The following is an 18,664-nucleotide window of genomic DNA, read 5'->3' as shown; positions in this document are numbered from 1 at the left end:
AAACATTTTATCTCACAAAAGTCTTCGTACACTGAAATATTTTTTGGATAAAATCAAAATTAAAATTATCGTTTGCCGCTTTTTTAAACATTTTTGCATTTTGGTGGCATTTAAAAATTTTTTGCTTTAATTTTTTATTCTTTACTTCATAATATTCTATTTATTATTGAAAATGGATTGCATTCGTAAATAAATTACAAACAGCATTCGAAAATTTAAAATGTTTCGTCGTAGTAGGGGTAAATCAATTCGAAATATCGCTAAATTAGTTAATTTATCCCATTCCATAGTGCAATATGTGATAATACGCTTCAAAGAAAAAATCGGATTGAAAACAAGATAAGAAAAGGTCGACCGAGACAGTTAACTAAACGTGATGAGAGATTTATTGTTAGAAAATTTGTGAAACACCGACGTTTGAGTGCTGTAAAAGTTTCTGTAGAATTTAATGCAAAGTTTTCTACTTCAATTTCACCTGAAACCATTCGACGAGTTCTCAGAGAAGCTGGATTACATGGGCGTTCTGCCCGTAAAAATGTTTTGTTGAGAAAAACAGAAAGCTTAGGCTTCCATTCGCAAAATCAATGATAAACACACCCGAAACGTACTGGAATAATGTCCTATTTGCTGACGAAAGCAAATTTAACATTTTTGGTTCCGATGGTTGAATAACTGTGTGGAGAAGAAAAAATGTGGAACATCATTCTAAAAGAATCATTCTAGTTGCAACAATTAAGCATGGCGGTGGAGGTGTTCTTGTGTGGGGGTGTATGGCAACATCAGGACTAGGTAATTTGGTATTTATTGATGGCATAATGAATCATTCTCTTTATTTAAATATTTTAAGAGACAATTTAAAATTATGAGCCCAAAATTTGGGTATTGGAAACAACTTTATTTTTAATCATGATAACGATCCTAAGCATACGGCTCTCAACGTTCGCCTGCGGTGTCTCTATAATTGTCCACAGGTTTTGAAAACACCACCTCAGTCACCACTTTTAAACCCCATAGAACACGTTTGGAAAAAACTGGAGGTTAGACTACGAAAACATGACATCAAAACGAAAAGCGAACTCAAAACAGCCATGATGGAATAATGAATGAACATTAATACTGAAATTACAAAAAAACTAGTAAAATCTATTCCCAGACGCTTAAAAGCTGTTGTGGATGCTAAAGGATATCCTACTAAATATTAATTTAACGAAAAAGGAAAATATTTACTAATATGTCATGATTTTTTTTTGAAGTGTACGAAGACTTTTGTGAGATAAAATGTTTGTTTTTATTAATAATTTCTTAAAAATAAAGTTTCGCTATATTTAAAAAAAATATTTCATATAATTTTAGATTATAGATTTATTATTAAAATCTCATTCAGAAAGTTTGCTTTAATTAATGGTTAGAGCCCTATTTCAATGAAAATCATTAAGTGTACGAACACTTTTGGTGGCCACTGTATCCTAAGTCGCAGACATGAAAAACGCAAGTTTATTTTCGTCAATGGGCCCAGTAGAACGGGGAAGATGTATTATTTGTCCCATTTTGTTTTTCTTCTGCGCAAGAGTATTTTCTTGCATGAGCATTATTTTCGACGAAGTGTCCAAACATGTCGGAAAGTCATGGTTTGGCAATTTCCTTCGAGGCTTAGCCGCCGTCATAACATCTTGCAGCTGCTCCATATATGAGTAATATTGTGATTTCTTACAGTGCTACCGAGAAATCCCGATTAGGCAAGCTTCTGCCACTCTGCGGTAGCATTTTATTCATTGAATTTCCTGTTCAGTCGCTTGGAGATATTTCTTTGCGCTAAAATTCTCGCGAAGAAAACACGGGAAAAGTACTTCTGAGAATAACAGAATCTGAATTGAGCGATATTCAAAATATGGTAGTTAGCATTTCTCCAACCTTTTGACTAACGAGTACCATCTAAACAAAAATTGAAAAACTTTAGTAACACCACTACATTTTACAATGATTATTTTTCAATTTCTCAATAGAAATATTTAAAAAAAAAAAGAGAGAGAGAGAGAGATTTTGCCATTTACACAACTTATTGCCTATGTTAAATATGCACACATAAAATAAATATAAAATTTAAAAAATCTGAAAGGTTTCAGATTTTAAATTACGTCCAAAGGGGCGTTTATTTAAGATTTTGTGTGTTACCTTTATTTATGAAATGTTATGTTCTTCTCATTTAAGCCATAAAATTCAGTTCATCAGTAATATCGCAAAATAATTTTAAATTGGGCCTATCTTTAAAATTTACGATACACAGTCTCACGCGCTGGAGATAAAAATGTTTTTTTCTGTACAACGTTGCCGTTGCCCCCTTTGAAATCCAACACAAAATGTTAAACAACGCCCCTTTGGACGTAATTTAAAATCTAAAACCTTCCAGATATTCTTTATTTATTTATTTATTTATTCTTTTCAGCTTTCTTATTAAGTATCGCTTTCTTCGCATTTACGCCACATAAAATTGAAGAGCAAAATCACAAAATATTTAAGATTAGAATAAATTTAAGAATAGCATAAAATCTTTAAAATTCCCAATGGAGTGTTCGGAATAGTCCTGAAAACTAACTTCTCGAGACACATAAAAGAATTATCTTAAAAAGGAAAAGAATATGTAATGATTTTAATGAATCTAGCTAGTGTGATCTCATTAAAAATGTAGTATTTCTAATTAGATAAAAGCATTTTTGCTCATTTAAAGCACTGATGAGTTTTTGCTTGTATCAGTCGTATTAAAAAGTGGAAAAAGTATTCTTAAGAATTGTGTGTATTGCTTTCCGGATTTGTTCCGGATAGAATAAATTCGAAAGTTAAAAAGCTTTACTGAATGGCAACATGCCGTGGCGTGGAAAATTGAAGTATTGTATTCCAAGCAGTATTGCTTTCAAATAACCAAACATGGATTTAAATTGAAGAATAAATATTTTACATTTTCGTAAATAGCAACAGTCTGTCTCGCTGGCGATAAAAGTATTTTATTTCCACTTGTGTTGCCACTTCTTGAATTCAAATAGCCGAGTTTGTTAATCGAAAATTAGTTAAACTTGTATAAAATATGAAATACGTAAAGAATAAATTTGAAATTCAACATACTATACACCTAAAAAGAAGCACGTTCAAAGAACTTACATATATACATTGGCTTCAAAAAGTGTTTGTACACTTGCGAGTTCCAGTGAAATATCGCTTTATTCATTAATAAAAATTAATAATTGAGAATGAGAATTGTTTAATATTATTAACAAAACTACACTAGTTATTTTATAAACATAGTAAACATTTTTTAATCCAAAGGAGATATTTGCCCTGAAGTACTATTAATTTCGTTTCGGCATATTGCGTTGGTTGCATAAATGCCGGTTGACTTTTCAAGTTGTTGCCACCCAATATTATCGCCCTGTGTTATATTTAAAGAAATTAAAGAATGAAAAACCTCCATGAATATATGCATGTTTTCCACATTGTGATAAAACAACGGTACCTAGAGCCATCCAATTTTAAATAACGTAATCTTCCACTAAATATGGGCATCTGGAAGCCCGAATTTGGAATTTGGAATTTGTGTAATTAGCGATTTCATATTTTCTAAAATGTTAACAAGAATTTTTGATTAACAAACTCAACGATTTCAAAGTGAGCAATGGCAACACTCTGCGAAAAACTAAAAAACATTTTTATCTCCAGCGCACGAGAATGTGTACCGGAAATTCTAACGGTATGCTCATTTTAAAATTATTTTGCGACATTACTGTTGAATTGAATTTTATGTTTTAAGTGCGAAGAACATGATATTTAATAAATAAATGTAACACGCGAAACGTTAAAGAAACGCCCCTTTGGGCGTAATGTAAAATCTGAAAGCTTTCAGATTTTTATTTATTTTTAACTCATTTTAGTCCAAAGGGGCTTTGTCTCTGAAGGAATAAAAAGAACTAATTGCCATTTGGCGTTGGTTCACTATAAATATCCGTTTTACTTTTCAAACTGTTGCCACCCAATGTTAGAGTCCTGCATTATATTTAAAGAAATTAAATCATGAAGAATCTGCATAAATGTATGCATGTTTCTCGCATTGTGATATAGCAACGGTACATAGAGCCATCGAATTTTGAATCACGTAATCTTACTGTGAATATGGGCATCTGAAATCCCAAATTTGAAATTTGGATTGTTTTATGATCGATTTCATATTTTGTGAAACTTTAACGAATTTTTGATTAACAAACTCAATAATTTCAAAGCGAACAGTGGCAACACTGTACCAAAAAAAAAAAAATTATCGCGATAGCGAGATAATCTATCGAAAATTCTATAGATGTGCTGTTTTTAAATATTTTGTGATTCTGCTGTTGAATAAAATTTTCTGAGACGTAAGGGCGAAGAGCATAATATTTAATAAATAAAGTAAACGAAATAAATAAACGTTAATAATAAAAAGACAAAAAAAGATTTTTTAAAGCCATCTTGGTAAGAAACTCTGATATGATGAATTGAGAAAAGACGAAAAAAAAAAAAGTATGCCAATACTTAACGCTACATTAGGAATTCTAAACGTGTACTGCTATGCTGCTTTTAACATTTTTTTGTAATTTTGCTGTCGAATTGTATATGGCGTAAGTGCGAATAAAATGATGCTTATTTGTAAAGCTGAAAAACACAAAAACAGTGGGTTAGTAAAAGTGAGAGTAAAACAGACTGATAGACTACTAGCTCAGCGAAAACGTAAAAAACCTTAACTAACTCCTTTGGGTGACATTTAAATTCTAGGTTTCAGATTTTTTTTATTATTATTTTCATTGTAGTTCCAAAAATAATTATTTTTAAGTTCTTAACTTTCCATAAGATACGTTGTGACAGTTTTATAGCAAATTTAAGTAGCTAGTACTAGTTACTTACTATCACTCCGATTGAGCTGGAAGTAGCCTTTTAACTAGTTTTTCATTATTTAACTACAAATTTTATTAGTATTCTTTTAGACATATTAAAACCTCTTCTTATATAAATACTCAGTTAAATGCATTTTCATAAATTTCGTTGACTAATGCTTTACGATCACTTTAACCAATGTTAAAGACATAAGGCATAATTTGGAAGCTTCATTTTGTTGAAAAGCATTCGTGTTTAGAAACAATTTATTTAACTTGATCTGTGCCATTTACATGACAAAAAGTAATTGAATATTTCGCGAAAACGTTTTCGGAGGCCATCCCAGAAAACAAGCAGGGAATGTTCGCTCTACATTTTCTGCGTACATTTGCAGTAGTTAAATAGCGAGTGCAGTACAAAGTCCGTAATCCGGACTCGTCGGGACTTCGGCAATTCCGGAGTAGGGTTTTTTTCCGGATTATAGATAATCAATTTAAATCTTGTAAGATATAAATGCAGAAATTATACGATTAAAAATATGAAATCGTAATTTATGAAATAAAGAGCAATTATGATATAAAGGGTATCAAAATTTATAAAAAAAAAGCTTAATATTTATTTGTTTACTTTGTTAAACATTTCTTTCAATGTAAGTTGTTTAAGTTGCTTCGTTTTTGTGCTAATACTTTCTCTTTAATTCTGTAAACAGACATAATTTCTTGTTCAGTTACAAAGTTCCGCCTATCGGAAGCGGTATTTTCTGGATCTAGAACCATACTACAGATTTCGCCGTCCGTTAATTGATTAGGGCATTGTCGTCGCAATGAAAAACTTCTGTTATATCATCTTCATTTATTACCGCTTCTCCACATTTCTTTAGAAAATCCAATAACTGAAAAATTTCACCTTTAGTTTGCGATGTCCGAAAACTTTCAAATTCGCTGCTATCATCTTCTTCGTCCTAATGAAATATGGCAGCTGGCCATAAATTATGCCAAGCATTTTTTAACGTATCCTCCCAACGCGCATGCGAATGCTTAAATGTGCATTAACGCGCATGCGTAAAGCATACCAAAAAAAGTTTGTCGCTTTGAGGTCCGGATTATAGATCATTCTGGATAATGGACGTCCGGATTACAGACTTTATACTGTAATAAGGTAAAAGCCGGACATGTTACTTCCATCTCAATCGCAGTCATATTAACTAGTATTAGCTATTTAAAATTGCTTTAAAACTGTACCAACGTAACTTTCGGAAAATTAAGAACTTGAAAATAATTATTTTTTGAACTACAATGAAAATAATAATAAACAAAATCTGAAACCTAGATTTTAACGTTCGCTCAAAAGGGTCTGTTAAGGTTTTTTACGCTCTCGCTGTTTTACTCGCATTCCTACTAGCCCATTGTTTTTGTCTTTTTAGCTTTATAAATAAGCAACATTTTCTTCGCACTTGCATCAAAATTCTAGAATTAGACAGCAATTTGCTGCACGGAATCCATTAATTCCCACATGGTGTGTGCCACTGCGCTTTTAAAATTTTTGCTATTGAATTGTGTGTGGGGTAAGTGCAAAGATGATGCTTAATAATCAAACGAAAAAGACAGCGAAGGGAGGAGTTAGTAGCAATGAGTGTAACACGGGATTAGTAGTTTGGGAGCTCAGCGAGAACGTAGAAAACCTTAATAAACCCTATTGGGCGACCGTTAAAATCTGAAATCTTTCAGGTTTTTTAGATTATTATTATTATTATGAATGATCTTTGAATAATAAGACTATTTTAATCAATGATGTATCACCTAAGTCAGGGTTTCTTAAACTTTTTTAAGTCGTGATCCTTTCTTATCACTGAAATATTTTCGCGACCCCATGTCAATTTTTTCACTTGTACTGTAATATACTATTGCAGTTTTAGGGTCATTAATTTTTAATATTAAAATATAGAACAATGTGAAAATTTTAAATAAGTAACCGACGAAATGACTGCGTCACGTGCAAAGCAAGGAAAATGGGTGTGTGTGATAGTGATCATGACAAAGCTTCGAGGGCTATTTGCCTAAGGGATGCCTTTGGGGAAGACTTTCTAAGGGTAACTGGCTCGTATACACGTTACACATGGGCAAAACCTCGAAAACGCCCATGTAGCCAGTTCGTTAGCGGGATTTGAATCTCGGACCGAATTACCAGTGTTCAGCGACTTTACCGCTCGGCCGCTGGTGCGCCCCAAAACAAGGAAAATGAACGTTTATGTTATGAAAAGAATGCGTCGAAACGTTTTCGTTTTTTTCTTTGTCTGTATTGTCTTATCTTTAAGTATTTTCAGATACATCGCGTAAAAATATTTGGTAATTTTAAAATTATTATAATAACTTAAAAAAATATCAAAACTGCTAAAATTTTGGCGACCCACAGTTTAAGAAACCCTGATCTAAGACATAATTGCACAAAATATGTCCCGTACAACATATACATATAATTTTCTACGTCTTGGTTTAAAAAAAAAATTATAAAATGAGAAAGTTGGTGTAATTGTCCATGGAGAAGTTTCATCTGCTTTCTGAATAAATTTTGATAATATTTGAAATTAGAAATGATCGTAAATTTATAAACTCTCACCCCCTGGGAAAAGATTACTTTCAGTAAATTATTATCATTCAGAGCCGATAGATGTCGCCACCAATCGTATTTGACAAATTCTTAATTTACGATTAAAGGTCTTAGTACTGAAAGCTTACATGATTTTTCTTTAAATATTTAGTCTATCAACAACTGAAATATTTTTAAAGATTTAGTGGAATTCATCCCGGGGCGTCTTCATTCAACTTTCCTTTGCTTCTAAATTCCACCTGAGACTCGGTGAGTCCCTGTTTTACTCAAAACGTTGTCCCACGTGCCTGTTCTCTGCCTTTTAAAATGTTTGTAACACGAGAAAATGAATGTTCTGTGGCTTTATCACGGCGCTATCGGTATGTGAAAACTTTACGTCTTGTTGAAGTTGGTGAGCTCCTCTTTTAACCCATATATGTGTTCAATGTAGACATTCCACTTGTTCATTGTTCATCCACATAATATCGTTGATCACAGGAAAGCCTCAAGTGTCTGCCTGCAAAAAAATATGGTTATAATTCCGTCCATGTCGAACTTATGGTCATGTAAGGCATTTGTAAATCATCCTGTAAGTCATTGCTTTGTTAACGTGAACAGCGGAAAATATTAAATGAGTCTTCAGGAAGCCCCTGAGTAGTGCTTAAATTGCGCCGGAGCCCACCGGAACCCAGCTCCGGTACTTCTCAATTTTTAAGATAAATTACAATTCTAGCCGGAGCGTACCGGTGCCTTAAATAAGATGAGCTCCGGTACTTCTTTTTATAAAACTGAAACACAATTTAAAGGGAAAAAAATTTAGAATTCCTAACATTTTAGTTTAACAATAAGCAGACTTTGCAACCTCTATTTCCTTAGAAATACGAACTCCTGAGAACATGAGACGTTCAAGTAAAATCCCTTAACTCACATGCGGAAACCTTTCCCTTTAAGAAGGACAATATATTCGGGGGAGTTTGTTTAGGAACGCGCAAATTTCTCGCCATGCCATCGTTTCTAGTGTATTGTTATCGATGCTTACAGTTAGTTATCCTCGCAGAAAGGAAAATTTGTGTTCTTAAATGTGCGTTGTGGCAGCGAGTACAGTAAGAGTGAAATATTGAGATAAACTGCTCAAGCACGTCCTATACATCGTCTTCTCACAGTATCCACTAATGTGGGGGAAGAGCAAACAGCAACTTTACATTCATCCTTAGGAGTCAGATTCAGGATTCATTTTATCCCTGATATACATCTGCTTGATGGCTATAATTATATCAGCAGACAGCGGCGATCAAAGAGAACATTCTCTCTCACCAAGATTCCCCTCATTTTTTGTTTCCACCCACTCATACCCTCATTCTGTTTCTCCCTGGAATTTTCATCAGCTATACTTTAAGAATGTTTAATTTTGGTTATGATAAAAGAACCTTTTCACCCCCCTACGATCAGAGCTTAAATTGGGCCGGTGCCCACCGGATCTCGGCTCCGGTGCTTCTTAGTTTTTGTAATAAATCATAATTCTAGCCGGAACGCACCGGAGCACTGAATAAGAATGCTGCGGCACATTTTTTATGTAATTGAATTACAATTTCAGTAGAAATTTTATCTCGAAAATTTTATTTTAACAATAAAATTATATTAAAATTCAATTGATCTCTTTACATTTTATTTAATTAATTCAATCAATAAATAATAGTTTATGATCTAATAATTATCAATTAAATTATAATTAATGATTTATCTAATAATTATCAATTAAGTTATAATTATTTATATAATAATTATTGATTAAATAACAATTTATAAACATTAATTAAATAGCTATTAATTAATTTTATAATATTTAATTATTAAATTTTAAAATTATTAATGAGTTTAATAGTCATTTTATTTATTTATTTACTCTTGTTTCTCTTCGCTGACGGTCTTCCATAGGGCTCCGGCATTTCTAATCTTAGAAATTAAGCTCTGCCCTTGAGTATACATTCCTTAAAACACCTTTGAAAACCATAACTTGAGTGTTCGCAACTCGAGACACCGTTCATCATGGTGCCGTCTTTTAAACAGATAACGTTTGCGACCCGAGTTTCTGTTATTTCTAGTTCACTAATGTATAATATGTTCATGATCGATAAGTTTACATTTATGCAAATTCTAATCAGTTAGGTATTAATGCCGAAGTTTGGCTACTTTACGAGAGTTCATAATTAACCATTAAATAACATTAAACTTTGAAAATTAAAACAAGTATGCCATTAAAATCACAAAAATATAAAATCATATTTATCAGTTGTTGTGAGGAGTGTTTTCACTTTTAATGCCTTCATGAATTTATGAAATGCGCGCATAGGAAGGATGCCAAGTGTAGCATTTTCATTCGGATTCTGTATCTAATCAAAAACATACCCTGGTGAGCTGACAGAGAAAGCAATAGTTTTGCAATTCTGGCATTAAAACTGTGGATGCTAAAAGAGAACATTAAAAGTGCCTCTCATTTCATCATTATTTTTGAGGAAAACTACTTTCCTTTGTTTTATTAAATATGGCAAGTGCACACAAGCTAGCTGTATAAGGGGCGGACTTCCTAGAGAACATCGGCACGGATTTGCCGATTACTGAGGTTAGAATGTCATTCGTTAATCCGTTATTATCTCTATATATAATAAAAGAAAGAGTCTGTCTGTGTGTTTTCTTTCGTTCGCGCTGCGCATAAGCTAATAGACCCACGGCTACGAAATTTGGTACATGGGTGTATCTAGACAAGAGCCAGTGCATCTCGAAGCGATTTTTTCGAAATTCGAATTCAATTTTTTTTTTATTCTATGTTTTGTGACGAAATCGTGTCATATTGAGACATAATGGGCTATAGGAAAGCGAGATTTTACTCTACACACTCCATTTTCACATCGTCATGAAACGTAGGCGCTTAGCTATTTTACGAACTTAAAATAAATTTCGTGTTTCAATAAATCGATTCAATACGAATTTATTTAACAAAGAGCTTAACACCTTTTCAACGGGAGTTTTTCTAAAAAAGTTTATTTTTAAAAATGTACAGTTTATTTTTCTTTGATTTTTCGGACACGTTAAACTTTCATCGTATTTCTTATGTCACTGTTTTTAAGAGACTAGCATATTTCATTGTCATTTTTTTATATATATAATACATTTTTATTGATTTTTTTGATAAAGTTGTTATGTAGAGTGAAATTCTGCGCGGAATTTTTTGTTTTGAGTTTCTTTCATGTTATTTTTTGCTCGAAGGCATGCTGGAAGGAGAGAGAATATACCTTATATATTATTATAAAAAATTCTATTTTTATTGTTATAATTAACTGTTTCTAACAAACTATTTTAATACTAAAATACAAATGTACACTGTACATAAATGCAACACGAAATATACACTGTACATAAATGCGCATGATACTGCACATAAATGGTTTTCTACTATCCGTATCACAATCAATTTTATTAATATGCTGTAATGTCTCCGATCTTTGTTAATAATTTCCCCCTTTCTCAGTGTAATTGTTTTTCACAGTCTTAGATATCTTCGTACTCGGTATGTAGTAGGGAGAGGCTAAGAGCCGAATATGCAAGCCACCTTCATACTTTCCATCAATCTATTTTTTGCCTCCATTTTGAATCCTAACTGATAAAAAAGTACGTATGTCAGTTTAGGGAAAGTCCGATTTTGTGTTAGAATATCTATGTTAGAACAAGGCTATATATAAATCTAATATATATCCTAATTTGCGCTTTCGAGACATGAAAAACACAAGTTAAATTTGGGAATCGGTCCAGTAGAACGGGAGATATCTTCTTTTTTATTTGGTGTGTATATTTGCAAGTTGTACCCTGCATATTTTCTCCACAAATGCGGAAATAAATTTTATTCGCAGGAGGGAATCATTTGACAAAAATATGACAGATCAAGTTGAAACCGTATAAAAAATTCATTGTAGTCTTTTACACATAATTTTACTTTGTGTGTAATAATATGCACATTTTGGAGGGGGACAATGTAAAAAACAAAACATTTCATTAAATGCAATCTGGTAGTTTTCCCGGAAATGATTAAAGTAGTCTATAAACCCGTTCTATTTTATATATTTTTCTTGGTTTTTAATTTTTCGGAAGTTTTTCCTGCGGCTAGGATTAGAAGATGTGATTTCCACTTCTTTGTTTTAGTTTTTCATCTTCCGAGAACAGAATAAAGATATGATTAATATTATTTAAAAATTTTTTTTTATTGAATTGGGCGGATAAAGTTTCTTTTAATAGACAAACGTGCTGCAAGCATTGATTTTAATACTCTATAATACTTTTAGAACTTTTCGTTACTAAAATGTCATAAAACTTGTTGATCAAATCTAATTATGTTGTCATAAAGAGGAGAAATAAAAAACACATTTTGTAAGATATTCGTAAATATTGTTTATAACTTATTACACACATTTACCGTTTCCGAATATTTTAGGAGCGATTAGAGTTAACAAACAAGTAGATAAACTCATTTAAAGATTATAAGAACTGATGCAACGTTTCAAACTGAAAATTACAAGGACATGCAGTGAAGTGCGTTGCACATTTTAATGTATGAAAGTTGCAAAATCAATTTTCAACGCTCCTTTAAGACCTAATCCTAAGAAAGTTCGATCGCAATTAAATCGTTTTCTTCTGCTCCAGGCTCACCAGCGACCGAGCGGTAAAGTCGTTGAACACCAGTAGTTTTGTCCGAGGTTCGAATCCCGTGAACACGAGCAATTTTTCCTTAAAAAATCCAGCACGTAGGTATTCCCCCCTTTGACAGATAGCCGTCGAGGCTTTGCCGTAATCACATAAGCCAAACTTCTGCTCCAGTGAAGGCTTATAGCAGGATTGTTATTATTAACTCACTATCTGTAAAACGTATTAGAGACTTATTCAAAATTCGACCCGGAAGCTTATTTGAAAGATTTGCACATTATATCTTGAACGCTTGAAATTAATTTTCGAACAGTTCGAAATCAGTTTGTTAGCCTTCAAACAACACGTCTTGGGTGAACATTTAACCCAACTTTAAATGCTGTAAAATCACATAGTGACGTGATAAGAAACAAAAAATAAACTTTATAAGTGACAGTTTGGTTTATTTGATTACGGCGAAGCGCTCGAGGGTTCTCTGCATGAGGGAAAGGATGCCTTCGTGGTGGACTTTCTAAGGGAAACTGGCTCGTACATATGTTTACACATGGGAAAACCACGAAAACGCCCACGCAGAAAGCTCGTTCTCGGGATTCGAACCTCAGACTGTACCGCTCGGCCGCTTGTGCGCCTTTATAATTGACAGATAAATCTAATTTGGAATTTAGATTAAAAGTAGTTAGCGATTTTCTGCTAACTGGTACCTTTCGTATCATAATTTTTTACTTTTTTTTTTTTTTTCCTGTTACTCTCAAGCAGAGTCGACATACTTCCATCGAAACAAAGTAAATATTTTTGAGTAGATATATTTATTTTATGTGAACGAAATAGTTTGAAAAAAAAAATGGTTTCGTCGACAAGCACGATTTAGCAACAAATATGTATGAACGTATTCTTTAGAATTCCGCATTAAGGACGGCGACTGGCGACCGTCGCCGAAATTTCCGCCAACGGCTGATGGGATAGTACGTAAGTACGAAGAAAGCTTTTTCGTGCTTATTATGCTTTACTTTAAAAAATACTCAGCGCGGATAAAATTGATTCCATACCAATATATCAGTCCCCCCCCCCTGCAAGCAAACCGTACCGAGCCGCGAACATAGGGAGCAAAAGAACTTCCTCGTGAGTAGTTGGAACGGAAATATCATTAGGGCAGTAAATAGCATCAGTTATGTAGTCACGTGGCATATTCATGGGCTTGTTTTTGATGAGTTAACTCCTTAACCTACGATTTAGATTCGAATATGTTGGGCCGAAATTGTATACAAGATCGCATAGCGTTCGGGACATTGGCACGACTTGTGTAACACGCTAATCCGGGCAATCGTAAACATGACGAATTATGTAATTTTCGAAGAAAGTATAGGCGAATAATTATGGATGATACATCGGATGACGATCAACTACCAGAGTCCTGGCTTTGGAAAGAAATAAGAAATAGTCCAAAAATCTGGGACTATACGATGACTCCTGGCATAACAGAGGAAGCCTTATGTCAATTAGGAGGAAGGTAGAGGAGAATTTGTTATATTTAATCTAATATTTGATGACATATTTTGGAACAATATTGTAACCGAAAGGAATCAGTATGCAGATCGAGTGCGAGAAAAATCCACATAGAACACGAGTGTAAAAAGTGTAAAGTTCCGTTACATGTACCAGAAATGCTTTGAAATATATTATACCGTTACAGATTACTAATTTTGTATTTTGGAGTTTTGTATAAACAAACATTTTGTAATACTTGCATCTACCACAATTATTGCATCAAACTGCAATTGCGTATCAAATATTGCACGTATTATTCACTTCTGGCGCGATCACCGTACGCGGGCTATGCCCGTCATTGTAGATTAAGGGGTTAATGGTGTGAAAAGAAAGAAATTACGTGAACGTTTCTGCAGACGAACTTCCTGGCATATGAAATAATAAAATTGTAAAGAACGCAGACGAACATTGATCTTTTCGTACTTACAGAGGCTATTCGCACAATTTTAGACGATTTTCATTGATTTTGCAGAAGCATTTTACTTAAAATTGGGCTTTAAATATTCCATTTGATAACCTTATTTTATAACCTATACCGTAATTTACGATACGATACTTTTGTAGCATCGGAGATGGTATTTTATTCCATTTCTCTTCAACAGCCTTCCAAAGTCCAAGAAGGGTTGTAGTTTTTTGTGTCAGGAGTTTCACGATTATAAGTAAAAAATAAACTTTTTTTTTTTTTTTTTTTTTTTTACAAGGTGGTTGAAATATAGATTGTATGGAATTTAACAAATAACATATAAAAACAAAAGTTGAGAAAATCATCATGTGAATTATTACATGTTTTACCATCATCCTTTTCGATTTTCAACCCGCATAGAAAATTTTATTTTTTCAGAATTTATAAATGTAGCAAATACATTCGAGAGATAGTCTTGATGCAATGTAAAACTCGTCTTGCTCTATAATACACTTTTCAGACACTTTTAGTTATCATAGTTAGCTGATATTGCTTTGCGTGGTAGGAATTCTTCCATCAGATTTAGTTATTGAGATAAAAGAAATAAACTAAAGGAAGCTACGTTCTTTTTACGTTTTAAATCTTATACAAATAGTCTCTTTTTATAAACCTCCTGCCAATTTATATACGTAGAAAAGAAAGGTAATGTTTTTGCTCCAAAAATTTGATAGTGATTTTCCAGTGAATAAGCATGCATTAGGAGCCCCATTAGGACAACGCAAGGAAATAAGTCACGCATTAGGAAAACGTAGGAAAATAAATCAGTTATTACTTATGATACGCTGCTGTAATTCTATGTTATGATGACATTTATAAGGTATTTCTCCCGCCTTCCTGCCATGCCTTCGTGGTGTGGTGGCCTGCACGCTGGGCGCGTATTCCAGAGGTCCGTGGTTCGATTCCCGGCGAAGGCGGTTGCTAATTTTGCATCTCGCCTGCTTCCAAAAATATACATAAAGTTTCTCCAATGCAAAAACAATTAATAAATATATGCACTTACAAACAATAATTAACTGTGAAGAAACATTTAGTTATAAATAAATATATAAAATCATATCCTAGATTAACTATTATTTTCGTCAGAGCAAGCCACATAAAAAATGAGCAATGATGAGATTCGAAATCTGAAATTCGCAACTGCTAGGCGCATGTGTTAGGCAAATTGTTTCTGCATTTTTCCTTACTTAATGCAGAATTCTTTATGAGAAATATTTATCCGGACAAGAAATGGGAAAAAAAAAAAAAAAAAAAAAAAAAAAAAAATCATAGTGAATGAATCTGGGGTGTATTTAAATAACTGCAATAAAAAGAAATCCATTTTTATTATCAAAGAGGAGAAAAAAAATTTAAAAATAGTTCAAAGAATCTAAAGAAGGTTTTTCAAAGGGATTTATGATTGTTGCTGGTTTTCGATAAAGCGGCAAATAAAAACAAAGAGAGTGTAGGAAAATGTTAAGATCAATTCCACATACAGTCACACATACAGTCCGGATTAAGTCTTTAATCCGGACCTCAAAGCTACAAACTTTCTGCTCATGCGGAAACGCATAATGCGTTTACGCATGCGCATAATACCTTTATGCATGCGCATATGCGTTTATGCATGCGCATTTAATGTATAACGGACGGTATAAGCTAAGCTAAAATTATCTAATTATCTATTTCAGTTAATGTTGCAGATTGCGTTGTTCCTTAATCTTTGAACTGGATCCGGCTTATTATTTTTTGCAGATTGTTAGAGCAATTTTATAAAAGTAAGCTTGAACTTTCGATTATGTCAAAAAGAAATTCCGATTCTAGAGCTGCCAAAGGATCTACAAAGCGAAAGCATGGTTCGATAGCCATCAAACAAAAAGTGGAATTGCTGCAAAAAATGGATAAAGGCATATCCTTTGTTTTTCTAACCATTCCGAAATCTGTTTATCAATTTCACGCTGCTCTGCGGGGGGGGGGACGTCGCGGCACGCAATGAACTGGAAGTTGACCTGTCAGCACTATCCTTATCTTCAGGGCAGATGTTTTTATTTTATTCGGCTTTTAATTCCTTACTAAATGTAGTATTTCATCTCGATGTACTCCGTCTTTGATATGATTTAAATCGAATTCCTAGTCATTATAAATATCACGAATACACATGAAATAATTTTCTGGTTGCAATTTTCTAATTTCGACTATGCGTAATGTATGCTTTACACATGCGCGCGTTGAAATAAATGTTTAATAAAGTAAACAAATAAATATTAAGCTTTTTTTTTTTTTTTTTTTTGTAAATTTTGATACTCTTTAGATCATAATTGCTCTTTATTTCATAAATTACGGTTTCATATTTTTAATTTTATAATTTCTGCATGCCATCTTATCAGATTTAAATTGATGATTTATAATCCGAAAAAACCGATAATCCGGAATCGCCGAAGTCCCGACGAGTCCGGATTAAAGACTTTTGACTGTATTATGAGGAACATACCCGACACCCAATCTCCAAAAAGGAAATAGTACCTTATCTTTTAGCCACAGTGCCATGAATCGGTAGAAGTGCATGAAGACAAAGCAAGCAGCCACGCCTCAAAATCCACTGCTAATTTCTTGGGAAAATGGAACAAGAAACGGGTATCAAGCCCTTACCCTTACATCAGATTAATTTAGTAGGGATATCTATGGGTGATACATCAGAAAGGTCATAAGATGATTATCCCTACTAAATTATTCTGATGTATCACCCACAGATTTTTGCGCTTTTGGACTTTTAAAAAACGTCGACTTGCTTTGGAAATCTGTTCAAGAGGAATGGGATAAAGCACCTCTTCCTACACTACAAAAAGCTCCATTGTTTTTGAACTTAGGATGTAGATAGTAAAGAATAAGGGTTATCAAACAAAACATACAAAACACACAAATTTTAGGTAAAATATTTCTGTAAATAAAAGGAAAATCGTGTAAAAATGTACGAACAGTTTCTATGAACATCTCCTGTCATACCAGACCCTGACCTGACCAGACCAGACTATTTTGACCACAGTGTCTTCCCCACTGAATTCTAGCTGTCTGGCAGAATATGAGAAGGGATCTTTCGCATATCCATATGAAAAGAAAATTTTTAAGTATTTATGATTTTTAATAGGAACAGAGAAAACTACAGCTCAGCGAAGTTCTTACCAGTATTAATGATAGGTGTGATTAATGTTTTTTTTTGGGGGGGGCTCATCGTTCATATGGAGATCAATATTTCGATTAGCATTGTTTGCTTACAAAAAGCATGAGTTTTACGTTTGCTGATACAAAATATCAATCATGCTGATACAAAATATGTATTTGGAACTTTATTTTCAACTGTATAATTCAATCGCATCCTTTCAATGAAAAGTTACAGACGTTACGAAATTGTTTTGATCGATTTATCATGCTATAGAAAATGTTGCTGAAAGATGGGAAAGCAGTTTTTATTATCTTCCTCCTGTTTTGTATTGTTGATTTCTTTACCGAAAACGATGTTTTGTGATACAAAAAATTATCGTCGGCTTTCTCGTCTATTTTCTCAGTACCTGTCTGCGATATCCATTATTTAATTATTTTACTCTTCTAGCAGGCTTTTTTCAGCACTTTGGGCGAGGTCACTGTACAATAAACTATGCTTTTTAACACACCATCTGCAAAGTTTAATGAAAGATAGGCAATAGTCTGTAGTCAACCGTACTTGTAAATTGTTTGAAAAATAAGTCAACAAGTAACGGATTTTTTTTCAAGTAAAAAACCTTATACAGTTTTGCAAGACAATTAGGCATGACGACCCATGCAAAGAATTTCATTGCATATAGAAATAATGCATTTCATTCTATATTCAACGTGGGTTTATTTTTTGGTGTACCTCTGTCGTCATCTGTTTTAAAGGCGAGTAGCAATGATATTACAAGAAAGGAAAAAATATGGTGCTATGTTGTTCTCCTTTCTCAAACAATAGTGTTCATTTTTCACTTCTTTTACGTCCACCAAGTGTTACCTTCCTTTTCGATGCAACTGACGGTGTACGGCAGCAATGCGTGTGGCTACGGAATAACGATCGTACTGTTTGCCAAGCGTAGAATATTAAGTCGTTCAGTTAAAAACATTTGTAAACTTTCTATGTTGTTGGATTCAAACAGCCCGATTGGCAGCAAGTATGTTCGAACAGAGATTGCCGGGATTTTGTTTACTGCTGTGGTTTTTCAGATTACCTTAGTGTTACACTGTTATGGCATGGTGGATGATATTTGCGATGTTCTCTATATTCCGTTTCCAATGTCTAAGAAAATAAGGAAGATCTACTTGCAGTTGGTTATATTTTCCATTGTTCTCACGTTTGTCTACAGTGTATCAGCTTGTGGATTTGTGTTTTTGTTCTGTATGAGTTCGTATGCAACTCTCGACAGCATAATTCGAGCCTATGGCGAAAAATTAAAAACGAGCATGCACGGATTATCCAGCACCAACAAAACTTTTGCAGAGGATATG

At 33.4% G+C, this 18,664-nt stretch overlaps 1 protein-coding gene across 2 annotated transcripts in view; it reads left to right on the top strand.

Moving 5' to 3' along the window:
- Positions 1–18,664, top strand: part of LOC118201817 (flavin-containing monooxygenase 5-like) — a 210,149-nt gene that overhangs the window by 159,742 nt on the left and 31,743 nt on the right. The window lies entirely within an intron of this gene.

Source organism: Stegodyphus dumicola, chromosome 2 (genome assembly GCF_044657685.1).
Source record: "Stegodyphus dumicola isolate Sdum_Otavi_A_Nest chromosome 2, ASM4465768v1".
NCBI classification, from domain to species: Eukaryota; Metazoa; Arthropoda; class Arachnida; order Araneae; family Eresidae; genus Stegodyphus; species Stegodyphus dumicola.
This window is presented reverse-complemented; position numbering and strand designations above follow the sequence as displayed.